Here is a 20036-nt window from a genome sequence, read left to right as displayed (position 1 = left end):
TAAATTTAAATAAAGATTTTCTTTTAAACAAGTGAACACCACATTAGTAGTAGTATTACATGAGTCTTGATCAAGAATCCAACTGAGATTATTTTGATGATGTGACTATAAAAAATTATACTAGAAAAATCCCATAAAAGTGTAGGTATCCATGTCTCTATAAATTGGTTGTCAATGCATTACAACTTAAAACTCCAGTGAGAAACCTATGTACAGTATTTGTATTTCAATAGTAGCACAATGTTGAGTGTATCTTAATATAGGGTTCTAATTTTTAAAATGTGGTGATAATGTCTAGATTTGTTTTGATAACATACACCCCTATCTTAGGTTTAAATTAAATTAAATTACTCTCTCGTTTGTTAAAGTGGGTTCTTAGAATGGTGCTGTTTACAAGGCACCATGTTCTAGTAATGTAAGCAGTGGATAGAGTATGATAAATTTAAGAATTCATTTTGGTGAGTATGTGGAGAAAAAGGAACCCTTATGTACTGCTGGTGGGAATATAAATTGATACAGCCACTGTGGATAATGGTACATAGGTTTCATAAAAAAATTATAAATGAAAATACCATATGATCCAATAATTACAACATTGGTATTTACCCAAAGAAAATGAAACCACTAAATAAAATATCTATCTATCTAGATAGATAGATAGATATGAACCCTATGTTTATTGTAGCATTATTTACAATAACCAAATTATGGAGGCAACATAAATGTCAATTAACAGATTAATAGATAAGGAGATGTGGTATATATCTATATATCTATTATCTATATATATGTAATAAAAATTATATATATATAAAGAAATATTACACAGCTATAAAATAGGATGAGATCTTGATATGTGCAACAACATGGATGAACTTAGAGGGTATTATGGTAAGTGAAATAAGTCAGAAAAAGGCAAATATCATATGATTTCACTCATATGTAGAATCTACAAAACAAATAAACAGCAGAATCAGAACTATAAATATAGAGAAAAAACTGATGGCTGCTGGAAAGAAGGTGGGTGAGGGGATGAGTAAAATGGGTTTAGGGGAGTAGAAGATTCAGGCTTCCAGTTATGGAATAACTAAGACATGGTAATAAAAGGCACAGCATAGGGAATATAGTTATTGGTATTGTAATAGCATTGTATGGTGAGTGATGATAACTACCCTTCTAGTGAGCATAGCATAATGTATACAGTTGTCTAATCACTATGTTGTACAGCTAAAATTAATATTGCAATGTGTGTCAGGTATACTCAAATAAAAAAAAAAATAAAGACAAACAAAAAATCCATTTTGATAACATCATTGCTTTATTTGGATTATGGTAAAAATTAACCTAACAACATATGGAAAAAAGGATCAGAGGCCTGCAAATAAACATGATCCTAACTGAACCCAGTAGTGGAGAAACCAGGGCTATTTATGGCTTAACAGAGGACAATGACTGTCTTGAAAAAGAGGAAGTAATCTCCAAAAATAAACGTGGAGATTAGTTAGATGCATAAGGGCAGAATATTTGGTCTATGAGTGTTTTTCTAGTACTCAAATTACACCGCCTACATAAGGGGTCACCAGGAGGAGTCCAGAGGCAAGACTGAAGCATTATTTTCACTGGGTTCTAAAAGCAAATGTTGGTGGGCAACAGTCCCTTTAGGTTTCCAAACTTTACCTTAACACAAACATTCCCCCAGTATAAACAGCTTCCTTTTTCTGAAACTACTAGGCACCTAATTATTGTCCCAAAGAATAAACATGTCACACACACACACACACACACACATCCTCTGCATCAGTAGTTAGCATACTGGAACTAAGGGTACAGTTATTTTTATTACTAAAAGTACAGTTTTGGTAAGCAAGTTTCTCTAATTTAGTTAAAAATACTAATATTATCTATGGCTTATTTGATACTATTATAGCACTTGTTACATTTCATCTTGCTTTATAGTTATTACTATACATATTTTATGCTCTCTGCTATAATGTAAGCAACTGGAAAGCAGTTATTTTATACATCATTCTCTCTTTCAAGGTACTTCAGATATACTAGGTTTGTAAATATTTATTGAATGCATTAATTATGTAGTAGTTTTAGGGGAATTCTAACTTTTATGAAATTTTTGTTTTCCAGACATGAAAGGAATTTACAGTAATATGCTTTTTTGACTTTCATTTATTGTTTTGTATCAGTGTAAAAAACTTACAGTCAGAATTACTTTAGCTTCTTTAACAGTAGGGAGAACGTCTTGACATACAAAATTGAATCTAAAAGGAATATAAAATAAAACACTCCAGAAAATGAGCAAGATTCAGCTAGCAGGAAGGTCCAAGCTCAAAGTATCTCAGCTGAGGTCAACATTAAAGAATTTTCATGTTTGTTTGTTTTTTCTGTTTGTTTTTGTTTTTGTTTTTGTAGAAAGCATTCCCCTCATGTCTCACTAAGTGCTTCTAGAACAAGTGTTAACAAAATATGGCCTGTGGGCCAAATTTAGCAGCCATCTCTTTTGTATAGTTAGTAAGCTAAAGAGGGATTTTACATTTTTAAATAATTAACAAGATCAAAAGGACACAGGAAAATTATGTGCAATTCCAAATTCAATGTCTATAAATATGGTTTTATTGAAATGCTGTAATACTTACTCATTTACATGTTACCTCTGGCTGTTTTCACACTAAGATCAGTTGCATAGTTGCAACAGAGACTGGATGGCCTGCAAAGCTCAAAATATTTACTGTCACTTTACAGAAAAAGTGTATTAAGTGTATTTAGCCCTACTCTAACATATTCATTGTATTCATGTCTCACAATGTGCTTCTAGAATATCCAACAAAGACTTAAAAGTTTATATTATCTTTATGTTATATTTTGTTAGTTTGATTTTACCACAACCCAATTAGTACAATGATGCATTAAAACAGATCATTGAATTTCTCGCATTTCATCCATTGCTTGGATTACTAGAAAATGTTACCTGCTAAACTTTACCACTTCAGTGGATACCACTAGATATCCACTTCAGCAAATGTGGGAAAGATGTTTGTAATTGACTTGATTATGAAGATACGTGGAAATCTCCTCAAATCATAAATGAAATGAAGAAATTGGTAAAATAATAATGACTTATTATAAAATAAGTAACTGAATGATTAAGCCATGGCTAAATAATAAGGAGGAAGTTTTTATTTTTATCACATATAAGAAACAATAGTACACTTAATAGTCTGCCTAAAATGAATGAGGTATGATGAAAAATTTTCAAAAATGTAAAATGATAATTTTAACATTTATTGAACATTTATATGTGAAGCGCTGTTCCAATAACTTTATATTTATTGCTTCAATTATTCTTCTATACAACCATATGAAATAGGTGCAGATAGTTTTCTCATTTTAAAAATGAGAGTAGCTGAGACACAAAGAGTTTAAATAATTCACTTGAGGTCATAAACAGAAATAAGTGGCAGAACTTGTCTTTGAATTCTGATACTCTGACTCTAAAGTATACCCAGTCATGCCTTTTTATGTAGGGTGTGGTAGAAAAATGTCCCAAGACACAAACACACTTTACTTGGGTTGGGTGTGGGGCCAAAAATAGCTTATATTTTTCTAGAAAACAATGGACATTTTAGGTTGGTTAGCATGACTTGAAGATAAATTCTATTGTTCATATCAATTAATTTTTCTTCCATATATTAGCAATTTCATCAGCATGTTTTTCATTCCCATTAATTTTACAAAGCAAATCATATCTAATATTTTGAACAAATTGAATACAAACTGAGGTAGACTGCAAAAATAATGATTCTTTTGGGATGAACAAACCCTAAATTACAAAGACACACTTTGCTGCCCATAACAATTACCAATTATTCTCTGTTTGCAGCCAGCAGCATAAAGTGGATCAAGAGACAAGAAGAAACTGTTTTGTATTTGGCAAAAACAGCAAGAGAGTATTGTTATGTACAAGTTTAGGGTTGACCTTTCCATGATACCTGCTTAAAATTCATAGTCATTGATTCACAGAACTAATATTGGCAAATTTCCATTGCTGCTTTTCAGTCACAAATCAATCTAAAAATCAACTTATATTTTTTAATGACATTATTTTAGATGTTTTGTAGAGAAGTGTCAAATTATGAAAAATAATAAAAATAGGGTATTTGGTAGTGCTGAAGCCCCCCATCATTGAATATGACAATCAGATACATCAAGAAAAAGATAAATAAATTAACATGAACATGATGTTTTAGCAAAAGACATCAAGCTACTTTCCATATATGCAGGAGACATAAAAGGCACTGAAGACTCGGAAAAAATCAGAACAAACATTTTATTTAAAGAAAAATGATGACAAAAATTTGAATTGAGAAAAAATAGTTTTAGTCTTTCTCACTACCCTCCATTACATTCAGCAGCTACTGGATAATGATGAGAAGGCCTCAGAAGTAGAAGATTCCAGAGAAACCAGCATGAAAACAGTCTAAACTAAAAATGACTCAAGGTTTTAACATTACTAAGAATATATATATGTATATATGTATATATAATTATAGTATACATTCATATGCATATAAATTATATACAGTTTATACTGTATATGCAGAATATAATCTGTGTTTTTGGTTCCTTTTAAGTTTGCTAATCTCATTAAAAGTACAAGTTCTTGTATCTACTGTGCAGTACTTCTGTTGTAAAATTTTAATGCATATTTTAGCCATAACTATTCACAAAATATGAAAATAAAATGAAAAATCTTCTGTGGTTTGTTTTGCTTTATATTTAAAGAGTCTATGCCCTTTAATGAAATCTGAGAAAAGCAAAGATTTTGGCAATAGTATCCAGTAAGAGAAAATTCAAATACAAGGTTAGGTGCAGCTTTGGGATTTGTGTTTTGTCTCCATTCTTTCCAAGATTTCTTGCATAAATCCTTATAATTTAAAAAGAGGGGGACACCTGGGTGGCTCAGTCAGTTGCCATCTGACTCTTGGTTTCAATTCAGATCATGGTCTCATGGTTGTGGGATCAAGTCCCACATCAGGCTGCACATTCAGTGTGAAGTCTACTTCAGATTCTCTCTCCCTCTGCCACTTCCCCAGCCCATACTCTCTCTCTCAAATAAATAAATAAATAAATAAATAAATAAATAAATAAATAAAATCTAAAAAAAAAATAAAAAGAGAAGGGCAGAGGGAGCAAGATGGCTGAGGAGTAGGAGACCTAAATTTCATCTGGTCCCAGGAATTCAGCTGGTTAGGGATCAAACCATTCTGAACACCTACGAACTCAACAGGAGATCGAAGAAAAGAATAGCAGCAACTCTCTGAACAGAAAAGCGACCACTTTGTGGAAGGTAGGACGTGTGGAAAAGTGAATCTGAGGCGATATTCGGGAAGAGAGACAGCGGGGGGAGGGAGCCTCTGTCAGCCGCTACCGGAAAGTGAGAGAGCAGTGGAGCACAAAATCAGAACTTTCAGAAGTTGACTCCGCTGAGGGATGTTGCTCCACTGGCTAAGTGGGGGGTGGAACACTCGCTGGGACTGTGTGGTCTCAGGACCCTCGGGGTCACAGAAAGACCAGGGGTGCCTGAGTGTGGCAGAGCTCCCAGGTATCAGAGCAGGGAAGCCGGCTGCAGAGATGGAGCCGAGGAGTGGGTTCTCAGCTTGGGGTTGCCATAAGCCCTGATCTGCAGCACAGTCAGGCCACTGCTCTTCCAGGAGGGACCCAACAAGCGGCAGATCAGGGGAAACTCCCCTTCCTCCCCAGGGAGGAGCAGTGCCAGAGTGCACCACAAGAATCTGCTGGATTTGGAGACACCACACGGGGTCGTGAGCCAGAGACAGAAATGCTTGTTCACAGGCCGGGTGAGCACAGAGTGCAGCCAGAGACCAGGGAGATGGGAGTGATTGACTGCTTTTCTCTGGGGGCTCACTGAGGAGTGGGGCCCCAAGTTCTTGGCTCCTCTGGGGCAGAGATTGAGAGGCCGCCATTTTCACTTTTGTCCTCCAAAGTTGTACGGAAACCTTGCAGGAAACAAAAGCACCCGAGAGCAAACCCAAGCAGATTATTTAGCCTGGCACCTGGCAAGGGCAGGGCAATTCCGCCTTGGGCAAAGACACTGGAGAACCACTGCAACAGGCCCGGCCCCCAGAGGATCAGCAAGAACAGCTAGCCAAGACTAAGTTTACCAATCAATGAGAATGGCAGAACCCCAGCATTAGGGGAATACAGCACATAGAATTCATGGCTTTTTTCACCCTGATTCTTTAGTCTTTCAAACTTAATATTTTTAATTTTCTTTTTTTTCTTTTACTTTTTTTTTTATTTTTTCCCTTTTTCAACCAATATCTTATCAATTCTTTTTTTAAAATTCTTTTTTATTTTTCATTTTTAGAGTCATATTCTGTCCCTCCATAGTAGTTAACCTTATTTTTGGTATATATATAAGTTGTTCTCTCTTTAAAATTTTGGGATACAGTTTCTTCTAACAGACCAAAATATACCCTAAATCTCTAGTGTATGGCTTTGTTCTAGCCTCCTGCTTGATCACATTCTCCCCCCCCCCTTTTTTTTTTAATTTCTTTTCTTTCTTTTTTCAACCAACTTCTTATCATTTGCTTTTATAAAACCTTTTAAAACTTTCCATCTTTACAATCATCTTCCATCCCTTCATCATATTTACCCTTATTTTTGTACATATATAAGCTTTTTTTTCTATAAAATTTTGGGAAGAAGTTTCTTCTAACAGACCAAAATACGCCTAAAATCTAGTGTGTGGCACTGATCTATTCACCAGCCTGATCATATTTGATCATATTCTTTTTTTTTAACTTTTTTTTTTCTCTTTTCTTTCTTTCCCTTTCTTTTCTCCCAGTTTCAGGCCTCTTCTGATTTGTTTAATGTATACTTTTCTAGGGTCATTGTTACACTATAAACATTTTGTTCTCTTATTCATCTATTCCCCTCTGGACAAAATGACAAGACAGAAAAATTCACCTCAAAAAAAAAAAAAGAACAAGAGGCAGTACTGACTGCCAAGGACCTAATCAATATGGGCATTAGTAAGACGTCAGAACTAGAGTTCAGAATGACAATTATAAAGATATTAGCTGGGCTTGAAAAAAGCATGGGAGATATTTAAAAAAAAAACCCTTTCTGGAGAAATAAAAGAACTAAAATCTAACCAAGTCAAAATCAAAAAGGCTATTAATGAGGTGCAATAAAAAATGGAGGCTCTAACTGCTAGGATAAATGAAGCAGAAGAGAGAAGTAGTGATAAAGACAAAATGATGGAAAATAAAAGAGCTGAGAAAAAGAGAGATAAACAACTACTGGACCACGAGGGCAGAATTCGAGAGATAAGTGATACCATAACATGAAAGCATATTAGAATTATTGGGAAGCCAGAAGAAGAAGAAAGAGAGAGGGGTAGAAGGTACATTGGAGCAAACTATAGCAGAGAACTTCCCTAATTTGGGGAGGGAAACAGGCATCAAAATCCAGGAGGCACAGAGAACCCCCCTCAAAATCAAAAAAATAGGTCACCTCGACATCTAACAGTAAAACTTACGAGTCTCAGAGACAAAGAGAAAATCCTGAAAGCAGCTTGGGAGAAGAGATATGTAACCTACAATGGTAGAAACATTAGACTGGCAACAGACCTATCCACAGAGACCTGGCAGGCCAGAAAGGACTGGCATGATATACTCAGAGCACTAAATGAGAAAAATATGCAGCCAAGAATACTATATCCAGCTAGGTCGTCATTGAAAATAGAAAGGTAGAGAAAAAGCTTCCAGGACAAACAAAACCTGAAGGAATTTGCAAACATGAAACCAGCCCTACAAGAAATATTGAAAGGGGTCCTCAAAGCAAAGAGAGAGCCTAAACATAACAGAGACCAGAAAGGAACACAGACAATATACAGTAACAATCACCTTACAGGCAGTACAATGGCACTAAATTAATATCTTTCAGTAGTTACCCTGAATGTAAATGGGTTAAATGCCCCAATCAAAAGACACAGGGTATCAGATTTGATGAAAAACAAGACCCATCGATATGTTGTCTGCAAGAGACTCATTTTAGACCCAGAGACACCCCCAGATTGAAAGTGAGGGGGTGGAAAACCATTTACCATGCTAATGGACAACAAAAGAAAGCTGGGGTGGCAATCTTTATAACAGACAAATTAGATTTTAAACCAAAAACTATAATAAGAGATGAGGAAGGACACTATATCCTACATAAAGTGTCTATCCAACAAGAAGATCTAACAATTGTAAATATCTATGCCCCTAACATGGGAGCAGCCAATTATATAAGCCAATTAATAACAAAAGCAAAGAAACACACCAACAACAATACAATAAAGTGGGGGACTTTAACACCCCCCTCACTGAAATGGACAGATCATCTAAGCAAAAGATCAACAAGGAAATAAAGACTTTAAATGACACACTGGAACAAATGGACTTCACAGATATATTCAGAACATTCCATTCCGAAGCAAAGGAATACACATTCTTCTCTAGTGCCCATGGAACATTCTCCAGAATAGATCACATCCTAGGTCACAAATCAGGTCTCAACTGGTACCAAAAGATTGGGATCATTCCCTGCATATTTTCAGACCACAGTGCTTTGAAATTAGAACTCAATCAGAAGAGGGACGTCAGAAAGAACTCAAATACATGGAAGCTAAAGAGCATCCTACTGAAGAATGAATGGGTCAACAAGTAAATTAAAGAAGAATTTTTAAAAATTCGTGGAAACCAATGAAAATGAAAACACAACTGTTCAAAATCTTTGGGATGCAGCAAAGGCAGTCCTAAAAGGAAAGTATATAGCAATAGAAGCCTTTCTTAAGAAAAAAGAAAGGTCTCAAATACACAACCAAATCCTACACCTAAAGGAGCTGGAGAAAGAACAGCAAATAAAGCCTAAACCCAGCAGAAGAAGAGAAATAATAAAGATCAGAGCAGAAATCAATAAAATAGAAACCAAAAGAACAGTAGAAAAGATCAACAATAAATAATCCTAAAATTTGTATGGAACCAGAAAAGACCCCAAATAGCCAGAGGAATGTTGAAAAAGAAAACCAAAGCTGGTGGCATCACAATTCCAGACTTCAAGCTCTATTACAAAGCTGTAATCATCAAGACATTATGGTACCAGCACAAAAACAAACACAGAGATGGATGGAACAGAATCGAGAGCCCAGAAATGGACCCTCAACTCTATGGTCAACCATAGTGGGGTGGGAGGGATGGGGTGCCTGGGTGATAGACACTGGGGAGGCTATGTGCTATGGTGAGCACTGTGAATTGTTTAAGACTTTTGAATCACAGACCTGTACCTCTGAAACAAATAATACATATGTTAAAAAGAAAAAAAAGAAGAAGAGGAAGATAACAGGAAGGGAAAAATGAAGGGGTGGAAATCGGAGGGGGAGATGAAGCATGAGAGACTATAGACTCTGAGAAACAAACTGAGGGTTCTAGAGGGGAGGGAAGTGTGAGGATGGGTTAGCCTGGTGATGGGTATTAAGGAGGGCACGCCTTGAATGGAGAACTGTGTGTTATATGCAAACAATGAATCATGGAACACTACATCAAAAACCAATGATGTAATGTATGGTGATTAACATAACATAATAAAATTTTTAAAAAAAGGAGAAGGGCAAAGCAATTTGGGTGAAGAATGTAGAATTAGGTAAAGCTAATATTCAAAACCATATGAATGATATATAGTGTGACAGAACTTGAGGCTTTCCCTTATATTTCATTCAGCAGGCTACCACAAAATAAACGTTTTCCTTAAAGAAATATAATAAAGTGAATTCAAATTCAATTCAATTCAAATTGATTTGCCAATGGGTATCAGTATGAATTTACTAAATAAAAACTTTGAAAAATCATAATCTCTTTTAATTAGATGTTGTAATTAGAGTAATAGTCCTCCAAAAAATTAATTGCCGCTTTTTTGAAGGCCATCTCTGTCACCTTAACTGTTTTTGCTCTGTTAATTAATTCACCATACCTAGCAAATATTATTGAATTAAATATAGTAGTTTCCAGAAATAAATATCATAGTTCATATCCAGTTATGCAGGTATGATTTTCATGACATAGGTGGTTCCTGACACAACCCTATATGCAACTCCCTTCCATACAGGAATTCCTACTTCTGATCATCCTCTCCTAGGAAAGGAATCAAAATAGTAAAGAAAGAAAATGAAGAGTTAGAAAATGGAGGAAGAAAAGCTCCTAAACCACAAGACTTTAGATGTTTTCTATACCTAGCATAGAATGGAGATCTGTAGTGAGACTCTCAGCATTTTTCTTCCTACATTATTTGGAGCTGAGTACAGGTCTGTGACTTTCCAGCACACAGACTCACCTAGTTAAATATGTACCTCAACATTAAGCAAAGGAAGAAAAAAATGAAGGTGGGGGGGAATCGGAAGGAGAGATGAACCATGAGATACTATGGACTCTGAGAAACAAACAGGGTTTTAGAGGGGAGGGGGGAGGGGGCATTGGTTAGCCTGGTGATGGGTATTAAGGAGGGCATGTACTGCATGGAGCACTGGTGTTATACGAAAACAATGGATCGTGGATCACCACATCAAAAACTAATGATGTATTGTATGGTAACTAACATAACATAATAAAATAAAAAAAAATATGTACCTCAATGAACATTTCTAAATAAAATATCAAATAACTGATCTGAAGTAGTCTCCTATTTAATTCTTAGAATACCTGACATTAATTGTAAGAACTGTATTAGAATAAAACTTCCCCACGTCTTCCCTTTTCTGGCCATGTGCTCTGTTTTAATTAAATGAAAAGAATGAGATTAGTTAATGAAGTAAAATCTGAAGGGCATGCATAATATTTAAGCTAGTTAAGTTTTATTTAAGCATTTTATCAATAATACAGATCATATTTAGTTACTCACACCCTGAGAAGTTGGCACGGTTTTTTGAAGCTTAAAATTTCCAGAAAGTGTGTGTTTGGGGGGAGGGGGTTGGTTGAATAGTATTATGGGAACTTTGAGATGAAGGTCATAGAGTCATCCCTGTAATTCCCATCTAATGTGGAAAATCACATAAAATATAAAAATAAAATCATCTGGAGAAAACATTTTTTAGAACTCAAATTAATTTTATAAACAAAAATCTTCCGCTGTTTTATTATATTTCTTAATGTAGTCAAAAAGATATATCTTTGAAAGACAAATTGCTCTAAGTCAGTGATATTTTGTTTCCCACATACTAATTAAAGCAAAAAGATGGGAAAGATATCTAGATATCTTTAAGTTACTCTATTATCCATATGTTCACTTGATTATTTTCCAGCACTGTAGGTGTGACCTTTACCTTAATGGCTCTCTTAATGATGTGAACACTGTTCTTAAAAATTCACCTTCGGGCGCCTGGGTGGCTCAGTTGGTTAAGCGACTGCCTTCGGCTCAGGTCATGATCCTGGAGTTCCGGGATCGAGTCCCGCATCGGGCTCCCTGCTCAGCAGGGAGTCTGCTTCTCCCTCTGACCCTCCCCCCTCTCATGTGCTCTCTCTCTCCTCTCATCCTCTCTCTCAAATAAATAAATAAAATCTTAAAAAAAAAATTCACCTTCAAGGTGATGGAAGTAGGAAAGAGAAGAGATACTATTGTATCAGAAATCTGACTTTTATATGTTTTAATACTTGTGATCACACAGAGTGTCAAAGCATGCCTTCTGGAAAATAGCACTGTAACATAGTAGTAGCAAAGAGTGAGTAACACGGTTTTTAACATAAAGATATTTTAAAAGTCAAATAAATAACAGGCTTGAATTCAATAAATAGAGTGTGTTTTGATGTCAATGAATACCACTTTCACTACTATTAATAAACCATTGCATGTATTCTGTGTTTTAGCACCTTCAGTGTATTTCACTAATGGTATTGCATACATCAGTAAAATTAAGGAAAGCCTTAAAAATACTAGAATGCAAATGGTTTAATCATTAAAAGTGCTTAATAGTCCATTAACTTACAAGTGCTTTTTAGATACACTTCCAGAATTAAGCAATTATCATTCAACAAACAAGAGCAATTCTACAGTTTGTATTTACTTATAAATTAATATTTGTGATTAATATAAAATTTAGAAAGATATGTATGTTTAAATTCTAACTTTTACAAACACATGTAAATTATATTTTAAAAGTGTGTGATGATAAAGCTATTTAAAAATGACTTAATCAGGGGCGCCTGGGTGGCTCAGTCGTTAAGCATCTGCCTTCGGCTCAGGTCATGATCTCAGGGTCCTGGGAGCGAGCCCCGCATCGGGCTCCCTGCTCTGCGGGAAGCCTGCTTCTCCCTCTCCCACTCCCCTGCTTGTGTTCCCTCTCTCGCTGTGTCTGTCTCTGTCAAATAAATAAATAAAATCTTTTAAAAAAATGACTTAATCAATGATATATAGTTTTGTTTTAATATAACCTTAGAAATACTGTCATTATATTTTACTCATTCAAAATGAAAAGGCAATGGAACACTAATGTATTAAGTTGCAAAATTTCCTCCACATGAGCCTTTTCAATCTTTTGGCAGATTTATATTTTAGCTAAATAATGACTAGAATTTTCATGTGCCTGTAAAAATCTAAGCTATGCTGGGAGAAGAAAAGGAAATAATTTTATGCAAGGGGCAAAATTTATTATTTGAGCTTGACTGGAAACAATACCAAATGTTTCATGAATTTTCATGCTAGATTTTCTTCTAATTTTAATAGCATTGAAATTTAAGTAGAACCAGTAAAATTTTATCCATTTATTTTTCCAAACCACTTTCAACACATAATTGGTCCTTAGTAGTATTGGGCTGTCAACAGAAGACTACCTAAATAATCTAGAAGGTGAGAAAGGGGATTTTAAGAATTTTATGTTGGGGCGCCTGGGTGGCTCAGTTGGTTAAGCGACTGCCTTCGGCTCAGGTCATGATCCTGGAGTCCCTGGATCGAGTCCCGCATCGGGCTCCCTGCTCGGCAGGGAGTCTGTTTCTCCCTCTGACCCTCCCCCCTCTCATGTGCTCTCTCTCATTCTCTCTCTCAAATAAATAAATAAAATCTTTAAAAAAAATTTATGTCAATTCTGGCAATTTGGCTTAAAGAAGAGAAAATTGCAGGATAATTTAAAAGTTATCTTTAACTTTTTAAAAAAGATTTTATTTATTTATTTGAGAGAGAGAGAGAGAGCGCGCGCATGCAGGAGTGTGGGTGAGGGACAGAGAGAGAATCAGACTCCCTGATGAGCAGGGAGCCCAACAAGGGGCTCAATCCCAGAACCCTGAGATCATGACCTGAGCCTAAGGCAGACGCTTAACCAACTAATCCATCCAGGTGCCCCCATCTTTAACTTTTTAAGGAACCTCCATCCTGTTTTCCAGAGTGGCTGCCCCAGTTTGCATTCCCACCAACAGTGTAAGAGAGTTCTCCTCACTTCGTATCCTCACCAACATCTGTTGTTTCTTGAGTTGTTAATTTTAGCTATTCTGACTAGTGTGAGGTGGTATCACATTGTGGTTTTGACTTGTATTTCCCTGATGCCAAGTGATGTTGAATATTTTTTCATGTGTCTATTGGTTATTTGTATGTCTTCTCTGGAGAGCAATTGCACTACTAGGGTATTTATCTGAAGGATAAAAACATAATGACTTAAAGGGGCACAGGCACCCCAATGTTTATAGCAGCAATATCCATAATCACCAAAATATGGAAAGAGCCCAGATGTCCATCAACAAATGAATGGATGAAGATATGGTATGTGTGTGTGTATATATATTACTCAGCCATCAAAAAGAATGAAATCTTGCCACTTGCAATGACATGGATGGAACCAGAGGGTATTATGCTAAGCAAAATAAGTCACTCAGAGAAAGATAATTATCATATGATTTCACTCATATGTGGAATTTAAGAGACAGACAGATGAACATAGGGGAAAGGAAGGAAGAATAAAATAAAATGAGAATTGAGAGTGAGGCAAACCCTGAGAGATGCTGAGCTCAAGGAAACAAACTGAGGTTTGCTGGGGGGGGGGAGGGATAATTGGGTGATAAATATTAAGGAGGGCACTTGATATAATGAGCACTGGGTGTTATATGCAACTGATGAATCACTAAATTCTACCTCTGAAAGTAATAAAAAAATTATCTTGGAGGTTTTGCATAGATATATTTATCATCAGTTTTATTTTGATGAGAAGAAAGTAAGAGAATAGGGCCTAAATTGTTTTAGTGTATTTGTTCATTAGTTTTCAGAGAAACTCTCAGTGGTGTTTGAATTACCTAATTTCTTCAATAAAATCAAAATTAATCTACTTAAGAATAACATCATAAATATGAACTCATTAAATTATTGATTATGCATACTACTAGTGGGCAGAAGCCAAAAGAGTAGATGATTCCTTGACTAGCATCAAAGACCCTTCTTGCCTTGTTCTTGAACTCAGAGTATATGGAGAAGCTCCCATGTGGTGATAGACAATTTACATAGCATCACATCTACTGCTGAACTGACTGAATGCTTTAAGATATTTTCTGCAAACAATGGAATGAACAAGGTGATTTAACTATTTCTATGATACAAAAGTTTGTGGAATATCCTAATTTGTATCTTTGTTGTAGCAGTTACCTAACTTAAAAAGACACAATTATTTCAAATATTTAATTACAAAGAACTCTGTAATCAGCACTTTTCAACATCATCTATAATGATAATTGGACACTCATAATTTTTCAGAAAGAAAGAGTTGAATATGCTGTTGAGAGAGTAGCATGGTCAAATTTCAGAAGTTAAGAAACTTGACTTACAATCCCACTTTGCCACTGAATAACTATAGTTATTCTGTTTTAGACTTCACTTTCCAAACCTGTACAATTCTTTAAAAGTCTTTTCTAACTAAAATCCTAAGATATCTGTAAATATACAATTATTATAGACACAATTCAAAGTAAAAAGGTTGAAAAAATAGAGCAGAAATTTCTTCAGATATACAATAGTTATGAAAATAATTATAGAATATGTACTTGCTTTGATCATTTGTGCCTAGTTCAAGTGTATTTACAATACTTTATATAGAAATAAAAAAACATCTTGACCTGTTGCAAGATGTATGCTAATTGCTATCAAAATTGCTTCATCATTAAGCAAGCCAAATTATTAAGATCAGCCAAATGCTTCTAAAAGGTGATTATTTAATATATTAAACGATCTTATTCAGATCATAATTTGTAGAGAAAGGCTTAATATTTCATCTCTTTTTCTAGCTTGCTTAAAAATGATAACAAATTCTCCTTTTTTTGTTTTTCAGTTTTGTGTTTCACTTTTAAACTTATGTAACTCTACTGTATTAGCCCATGTAGAGAGCAAAGAAAACTTATAATGTGAAAAAAACAACTCTGAAGTACCAAAAAAAAGTAAGGAGAAAGTAAAAGAAAAGCAGCCAATTTGTTACAAAAAGTGACATGGGGAAAGGTAGATCTGATGGCAGTGTGGCAGAACATAATCAGTATTTTTAATAATATAGTATATACAAAATTATATTAGTAATTATTGTCCAACTTTCAAGAAATCTCACCAAGAGTTAAGGGACCCTAGTAATGATAAACTGTCACTGGTTACTCTTTTTTTCTGACTTTGAAAAACTAAAAATAATAAAAAAAAATTCTATGTAGTTAAAATGTATTTTTATTCCTGGATTAACCTTTCTATGCTTGCATTTCAAGATGTCTTGAGTTGAGGCGACTGGGTGGCTCAGTGGATTAAGCATCCACCTCTTGATTTTGGCTCAGGTCATGATCTCAGAGTTGTGAGATTGAGGCTGGTGTGGAGCCTGTGTTGGACTGCAAGCTCAGCATGGAATCTGCTTGGGATTTTCTCTCCCAATCTCTCCTCCTTTGCTCCTCCCTCCCCCTTAAATACATACATACATACATACATACATACATACATACATACATACTCTTAAAAAAAAGATGTCTTGAGACATTAAAACCCACTTTCATCCTAATTATGTCAGATAGCCTCTATATTAAACACTAGGAAATCTGAACTGAGTTGCTGCCTTGTAATTGTTCTTAAAACTGTTATGGAGCGGTTGTCTTTTCCATTCCAACTGGATTATGAATTCCTTAATGGTAGGATCTATGTTTTTCTTCCTTTGTTTTCCTTTCACAGAACCTAAGTTCATTACACATGAAAGGATGCAAAGCAAAATAAATGCTGCTGACAAATTTTCAAGCATTTTCCTGGTCAATATTTGAGAACTTGTCAACGTAACTCACAGATTCAATAGTATCTACATTTTTTTTTAATTAGGCTCCACACCCAGTGTGGAGCCCAACATGGGGCTTGAACTCATAACCCTGAGATCAAGACCTGAGTTGACAAGACTGACTGAGCCACCCAGATATCCCTCTACAGTTTTTTTTATATAATCAATTATAATGTATAATAATTGATGATACTTTATATAAACACTTGGTGTTTTTATTTTTTTATTGCATGTTTGCCTTTACCAATATATCAGTATCTATAGAAATCCTGACAAATTGGGCTTGCTGTAGTTGACCATGTGTATGTGTATTTGTTTTTAAGTTTGGTTCATAAGTTTGTTAAAAATTTATATTATTAAATCCCATTTCAAAACTAATAAATTAAATTTTCTGGTGGTAGATACTGAGTAACTACATTTTTAACAAGCTCCCTAAATGATTCTTGAGCACAAGGAAGTCCAAGATCCTATTTAGCACTATCAGGAGAGTGAATTGTCCCAGGAGTAGTCCATTTAACTAGTATCTAAAAATGATCTGTCTCCATCACTCTTATGTAACTTTTATAACCTTATAGATTTAGTAGGGGCTGTTTTTCTAGCTTTGGCTTCACATTCTTATTTTTTCTGTCACCTTTATCCCAGATCGAGACCTCCAGTTTTGTGGCCTTGGCAAGGTAAACAGACTATAACTCCTAATTGAAGCTCCCTTTATTTAATGATCTCTTTTTAATGTTCTTAGTCTTTTGACTATACCTTGATTTTAGTTAATTCATTCATTGTAACATAGCAAGAAGATCTTAAATTACTTTCCCTTGTGAAAAGGTTTTGCAGACACACTTCGGAGATGAAAATAATAAGGGGTCATCACTAGCAATGGGGAAATTGAGTCAATTTTAAGGTCTAAGTACCACCTTTAAGGAGATGGGTATTATCACACTGGCCTTGCTCTTGGTGAAATTTCTGATGTAATATACCAGTTGCCTAATTAACCTGGAATAAGAAATGCTTCAGGATTAGAGTACTTGAAGTGTATTGACCTAGAGATTTTATAATTGACTTTATTTCCCCAGAGAAAATGAACAACTTTATTGGCTTACCAAGGTATTTTTACCATTTTATACTTTTGACTATCTTAATTCAAAGGAAAAAAAAAAGATTCAAAAGGTATGGTTTCATGTCTCTAAGTGTTTTTATATGACTGTCTGCCTTTTTTATATAATAATGCTATCATTACTGTTCTGCAAAATTTCATTTTCTTTCTTAAGCATATATAGTCTATATTGCAGTCTTCACATATATAGAATTTAATGATGAAAGCTCAAGATTAATAAAACTATCCTAAGGAAATACAGCAGGGTTTCTTTGATTGTCCTTATAATTAATTTTTCATTAAAAATCAGTAATTTTCTCTTCCAGTTAAGGTATTACAGTCTTCAATACAATAACAGTTATACTCTATATGAATATACTAAAACTTGTCTGTTTTTTATATGACTAATATATCATTTCATGGAGTCTTGAAAAATGCAAATGGCTTGTTAATGGATGATACAAATATCTCTCATTTATTACAGTAAAATTTGGAAATGTGATAATAGATGATAAGAATTTTAAATTATCAAGGGATGCCTGGGTGGCTCAGTCAGTTAAGCGTCTGCCTTCGGCTCAGGTCATGATCCCAGGGTCCTGGGATCAGGTCCCACATTGGGCTCCTTGCTCAGCAGGGAGCTTGCTTCTCCCTCTGCCTGCCACTCCCCCTGCTTGTGCTTTCTCTCTCTCTCTCTTTCTGTCTCTGACAAATAAAAAAAATAATTTTAAATTATCAAAAGAAAATAAGTATAGAAAGAATTTGCCTCAACATAATAAAGGCCATGTATGAAAATCACAGAGCTAACATCGTAGTCAACAGTAAAACAATATATGTGAATGTTTTTTCTCTAAGATCAGTAACAAGGCAAGAATACCCATTCTCATCACTTCTATTCAACATAATACTGGAACTCTTAGCTGAAGCAATTAGGAAGAAAAAAAAATAAGTCATACAAATCAGAAAGGAAGAAGAAAAATTGTATTTGTACATGTCATGATCTGATATATAGATAATAATGAAGACTCCTAAAAAAAAAAAAAACTGGTAGAACTAATCAATGAATTTGGTAAAGTTACAGGATACAAAATCAATATATAAAAGTCAGTTGCGTTTCTATACACTAACAACAACGTATCTGAAAAAGAAGTTAAGAAAAACAATCTTATTGGGGCACATGAGTGGCTCAGTTGGTTGAGTGTCCAACTCTTGGTTTCAGCTCAGGTCATGATCTTGAGGTCGTGAGATTGAGCCTCATGTTGGACTCCATGCTCAGTAGCAAGTCTGCTTGAGATTCTCTCTCCCTCTCTCTCTGCCCCTCTCCCCACTCATGCTTTCTCTCTCTCTCTCTCAAATAAATAAATAAATCTTTAAAAAAGAAAAAAAATCCTATTGACAAAAAGATCAAAAAGAATAAAACACTTAAGGATAAACTTAACCAGAAAGTAAAAGATTGTATAGTGAAAATTACAGAATATTGATGAAAGAAATGGGGCGCCTGGGTGGCTCAGTCGTTAAGCGTCTGCCTTCAGCTCAGGTCATGATCCCAGGGTCCTGGGATCGAGCCCCACATCGGGCTCCCTGCTCCGCGGGAAGCCTGCTTCTCTCTCTCCCACTCCCCCTGCTTGTGTTCCCTCTCTCGCTGTGTCTCTCTCTGTCAAATAAATAAATAAAATCTTTAAAAAAAAAAAAAAGAAAGAAAGAAATTAGATACAAATAAAAGGAAAGGCATCCCATGTTCATGGACTGAAAAAAAATATATTGTTAAAATGCCAATAATACCCAAAGCTCTCTACAAATTCATTGCAATCTCTATCAAAACCTCAATGCCATTTTTTATAGAAATAGAAAAAAATCCTAAAATTCATACAAAACTACAAAAACCCTAAATAGCTGATGCAATCTTGAGAAAGAAGAACAAAGCTGAAAACACATTTCCTGATTTCAAAATATACTACAAAGCTACAGTAATTAAAATAGTATGGTATAAGCACAAACTGACATATAGATAAATGGAACAGAATTAAGAGCCCAGAAGAAAAAAATCATGCATATATGGTTAATTAATCTTTGATGAGGGTGTCAAGAATATACAATGGGAAAAGGACAGCCTCTTGAACAAATAGTGTTGAAAAAAATTGCATATCTACAAGCAAAAGAATGAAATTGGACCTTATCTTGCACCATATACAAAAATCAACTCACAATGGATTGAAGATTTAACTGTAATACCTGAAGCTGCAAAACTCCTAGCAAAAGAAAAGCTTTATTGCTGTGAATTGTGCAAGACTGTTGAATCACAGATCTGTACCTCTGAAACAAATAATGCAATATATGTTAAGAAAAAAAAAAGAAGGTAGCAGGAGGGGAAGAATGAAGGGGGGAAATTGGAGGGGGAGACGAACCATGAGAGATGATGGACTCTGAAAAACAAACTGAGGGTTCTAGATGGGAGGGGGGTGGGAGGATGGGTTAGCCTGGTGATGGGTATTAAAGAGGGCACATTCTGCATGGAGCACTGGGTGTTATGCACAAACAATGAATCATGGAACACTACATCAAAAACTAATGATGTATGGTGATTAACATAACAATAAAAAATTTAAAAAAAGAAAAGCT

General features: G+C 35.0%; 1 protein-coding gene across 2 annotated transcripts in view; it reads right to left on the bottom strand.

The window, feature by feature from the left end:
* Positions 1–20036, bottom strand: part of KLHL4 (kelch like family member 4) — a 171499-nt gene that overhangs the window by 131286 nt on the left and 20177 nt on the right. The gene's annotated exons all lie outside the window — the stretch shown is intronic.

Source organism: Mirounga angustirostris, unplaced genomic scaffold (assembly GCF_029215605.1).
Source record: "Mirounga angustirostris isolate CCGP_5_RB_7025 unplaced genomic scaffold, mMirAng1.0.hap1 SCAF_11, whole genome shotgun sequence".
In the NCBI taxonomy this organism is placed as follows: Eukaryota; Metazoa; Chordata; class Mammalia; order Carnivora; family Phocidae; genus Mirounga; species Mirounga angustirostris.
This window is presented reverse-complemented; position numbering and strand designations above follow the sequence as displayed.